Source organism: Rhinatrema bivittatum, chromosome 3, assembly GCF_901001135.1.
Source record: "Rhinatrema bivittatum chromosome 3, aRhiBiv1.1, whole genome shotgun sequence".
Lineage (NCBI taxonomy): Eukaryota > Metazoa > Chordata > Amphibia > Gymnophiona > Rhinatrematidae > Rhinatrema > Rhinatrema bivittatum.
This window is the reverse complement of record NC_042617.1, coordinates 530,596,979-530,601,476: the sequence shown is the minus strand read 5'-3', so window position 1 is coordinate 530,601,476 and position 4,498 is coordinate 530,596,979. Positions and strand designations below refer to the sequence as shown.

General features: G+C 39.9%; 2 non-coding genes across 2 annotated transcripts; both read right to left on the bottom strand.

The window, feature by feature from the left end:
* Window positions 1–2,499: 2,499 nt before the first annotated feature.
* Window positions 2,500–2,572, bottom strand: TRNAA-AGC. Its single transcript has one exon. It is a non-coding gene; the product is annotated as a tRNA-Ala (tRNA).
* A 711-nt stretch (window positions 2,573–3,283) lies between these two features.
* On the bottom strand, window positions 3,284–3,370 carry TRNAY-GUA. The gene is given in 2 exon segments: window positions 3,284–3,319; window positions 3,334–3,370. It is a non-coding gene; the product is annotated as a tRNA-Tyr (tRNA).
* Window positions 3,371–4,498: the final 1,128 nt, after the last annotated feature.

The window sequence follows — 4,498 nt, the reverse complement described above, 5'->3', positions numbered from 1 at the left end:
CAAATTTTTTTTTCTATTTTTTTTACTTTTTATTTAACTTTCGGGAGTGCACAGAAAAGCAGTTTTTACTGCTTTTCTGTGCACTTTCACGGTGCTCGGAAAAACTAGCGCCTACCTTTGGGTAGGCGCTAATTTCTGAAAGTAAAATGTGCAGCTTGGCTGCACATTTTACTTTCTGTATCGTGCGGGAATACCAAATAGGGCCATCAACATGCATTTGCATGTTGCGGGCGCTATTAGGTTGGGGGGGGGGGTTGGATGTGCGTTTTGGACGCGCTATTACCCCTTACTGAATAAGGGGTAAAGCTAGCGCATTCAAAACGTGCGTCCAATCGCGGGTTAATAGTGCGCTCCACCGGAGCGCACTGTACTGTATCGGCCTGTATATGACTAAGTGGCAGCCATTCAGTGGAGACAGATATTCATTTGCCGCTACTTAGCTGGATAAGTCCTAATTTATCTGGCTAAATAGTGCTGAATAGCAACCTCATAATATATATGTCTTTTTTAAAATAGTTTATATCCCGTGCCCTCCAAAGTTCAGGGCAAGGTACAAGTTTGCATGCATCAAAATCGAAAACATTAAGAACATAATAAGTTCTTGGAGAAGTCCATTACCTGCTATTAATTAAGTTGACTTAGAAAATAGCTACTGCTATTATTAGCATGGGATAGACTTAGTTGGGGATGTGGTTAGTGCTGTTAATGTAGCTGGGTTTATAAAAGGTTTGGATACGTTCTTGGAGAAGAAGTCCATTAACTGCAATCAATCAGGTTGACTTAGGGAACAGCCACTGCTATTACTGGCATCAGTAGCATGGGATAGACTTAGTTTTTGGGTACTTGCCAGGTTCTTGTGGCCTGGATTGGCCACTGTTGGAAACAGGATGCTGGGCTTGATGGACCCTTGGTCTGATCCAGTCTGGCTATGGACCAAGGGTCCATCAAGCCCAGCATCCTGTTTCCAAAAGTGGCCAATCCAGGCCACAAGAACCTGGCAAGTACCCAAAAACTAAGTCTATCCCATGCTACTGATGCCAGTAATAGCAGTGGCTGTTCCCTAAGTCAACTTGATTGATAGCAGTTAATGGACTTTTTCTCCAAGAACGTATCCAAACCTTTTTTAAACCCAGCTACATTAACAGCACTAACCACAGCCTCTGGCAACAATTTCTAGAGCTTAATTGTGTGTTGAGTGAAAAATAATTTTCTCTAATTAGTTTTAAATGGGCTACTTGCTAACTTCATGGAGTTCCCCCTAGTCCTTCTATTATCCAAAAGAGTAAATACCCGATTCACATTTACCTGTTCTAGACTTCTCATGATTTTAAAGACATCTATCATATCCCCCCTCAGCCATCTCTTCTCCAAGCTGAACATTAATCAAGACATAAAAGCAGAACATGTAACAGATAACAAAATATTACATTACAACAGTAGTACCGTGGACAATATCTGCATTGAAATACAAAAGTTGGAAGTAATTGGCTAATTATTCAGGAACCATTTTGAATGCCTGCTGAAATAAATGTGTTTTTAAAGATTTCTTAATAGCTGTTTGGTCAGTAATGCTGCCGATACACAATGGAATTGAATTCCACAGGTCTGGTCCTCCTCTAATAGAGTAAAGCTGTGTGATGAGACATCCATAGGTTTTTGGAGGATGGATAGAGAGACCTTGCAGGGCTATAGAAATAAAAGAGTACAGTGATTCATAGTGAAGCAATGTGGCTATCTTATATGGAATTCACCAAGCTATGGGAAGCGATTGTAAAGTTGGTGAAATGTGTTTACGACTGAGTGTCCCAGAAAAAAGATGGCCAGTGGCATTTTGTAATAATTGTAATGGTCGTAGTATATTTTTTGGAAGACCAAGTTATAAGGAGTTACAATAATCTAAACCTGTAAGAATTGTGGCTTGGAAGACTGTGCGAAAGTCATGAGCATCAAAGAATGGTTTCATGTAGTGGAGGAGTCGTAACTTGGCAAAAAAATGCTTGTACAACCGCTTTGATCTAGAGCTTTATAGATTATGTACTTTGTGTATAGATGAAAATACCTCAAATTAAGGAAGAAGACACTTTTTAAAGAGAAACTTTTTGTTGATGTTTTTAGATCAAAGATGTAAAATAAGTAAAAAAAAGAATTAAAGAAAAAGTGTTGCTGCAACATATGTGGTGGAGGTGAAAGTTTGATTTTACTGTCCTTAGAGAGAAGAAGGGACGAAGGGAGAAGACAATGAGAGAAAAGAAAGGAGAGGTGGAAAAAATTTTATAAAATTTGAAGCCAGCTCCAATTTATAGGACCCAGTGGAAAAATGTCTAAAGATTTTGTATTTTTTTTAATATGCAGTGTTTAGGTTTAGTGTAAAAGTTTGCTCACACCTGCCTTAAATCTTCCCTGATATTCTTAATATCCATCTAAATTTGCATAGCCATCAAAATTTACATAGCAAAATGTATGAACAATTTTTAATTGCTTTTCTAAAGTAAAATAATCTGGAGGATGCGGGCATCGATCCCGCTACCTCTCGCATGCTAAGCGAGCGCTCTACCATTTGAGCTAATCCCCCATCCTTATTAATACCTTTGAAAGTTAGATAGATATAACTACTCTGTTTGCCATTTAACTACTAGTCATTTATTGGGAACGAGAGTGAAGTAATCCAGTTTTATTGTGTTAATAAGCATATTCGCCACCTGCCCGCTACAACAATTATCCTAACAGCTTTCTTATTCAGGCAGTGAAACTGTGCAGACCTTTCACTGCCATTCACTCCGCAGCAAGGCTGTTCGCCCGGCCTCCTCGGGGGACCGACGAGCCAATCTCCCAGCGAGTCCGGGCACGAGACAGGCAGGAGATGGTGTGCTGCAGCGCGCCTCTCCTGTTAGGAAAAAGTGGCGCACAGGCTGACGAAGAAACAGGTCGACTTAAATAGTAGAGCCCTGTCTGCTGTCCTGCGCACGGTTCTAAACCTCCAACCGATTCTCCCTAGCGCATAACAAACCACGTGTCTACAGCGCGTTGCCCCAGACGACACGGAAATGTGTTTTCTTTGTTATAATTTTGCAGTTAGTCCTGCCGAAAGATTCAGGCCGCCACCTGAAACAGTTCAATAAAAATGCTTCGCGAGTAATGGACGCTTAAACATAACAACTGGTATAAGATAGACATTGAAGTAATAAATATATATATGCATAACAATAATGAATCTATAATATTTTTGTCTTTCAGCCATATTTTTTAAAAATATCTTAGTAGTTTTTAAAAAAAATATTGGTAGTCCTTCGAGCCGGAATCGAACCAGCGACCTAAGGATGTCTGGAATGTTACCTACAGTCCTCCGCTCTACCAGCTGAGCTATCGAAGGCCTAACGAAGGGATCTTTGATAGCAACTTTCTTGAATGTACAGTGGTTTGGTCATTAAATGAAAATAGGAATAGTGAAAAATAAATATAGTTAAAAGAAGATCACTTGATTAGTGAAGTAGAAATTATATGTTATGAGGCTAATGGATGCTTAAAGATGCTTTCTTTCAGTTCTTTGTTAAGGTAATGTTGGAAGGGACATGATGTCTAAATTATCTTTAAATTGTAATTAGCTTAATAAAGACCCTTAAGAGTAGCATAGTGTACCACCCCTGCCATTGCATCAAGGACAGTCACGCTGCTTGTTCACCGTTTGTGGCAATCCTGGGTATAATTTATGCAGGAGTTGCTTGACAAAGATAAATAATTTTTATTATGCATGTATATAGGATAACCTGCCAAGTATATTGGATCGTGTGGGCTAAAGGTACTTTTTAAATTACATACCAGTGGAATGCTTCCCACTGAAGGCACACTGCCTATTGCTTAAACAAGGCTTTTCCTGGGCACTATAGGGCAAGCAAGGTGAGAATAGAGCATCAGAGAAAAGGAATTGGGGAGGAGCAGTAGTGGACAACTCTGCTTCCAGAAGAAGTAGGCTCCTTTTTGGCTCGGGTACAGTACCTTCAAAATTTGGCACCCTAGGCAGTTTCCTATGTTGCCTATTCCTAAACCCAGGCCTGCGCCTTGCTCCCGTGGTCACTGCTGCAAGCAGAACAGATGATTCTTTCTGGCACCAAGTTCAGTCATGCAGTGCCCCAAACTACTGTGTTGTTCTCAAGACCTTGCCTTGACGTACCAATGAAAAGGAATCAGCTCAATCTAAACAAATAAAGTAAATAAACATTGTAACATAGTAGATGATGGCAGATAAAGACCAATTGGTTTATCCAGTCATCTTATTCTCTGGTTCTTTACAACTGAGAAAAATAAGTAAATAAATTCTCATACTTAAATCAACACCAGCTCCCCTCCCATATGTCTTTTACCTCACCTTTCAACACTACTACCCCTATTACCCTCTAGATTTGTCCCAAGTATGACTAAACTCTACCGTATCATCAGCTTGTATCACCTCTTCTGGTATGCCATTCCAAGCATCCACCACACTCTTAAAAAAGAAGTACCT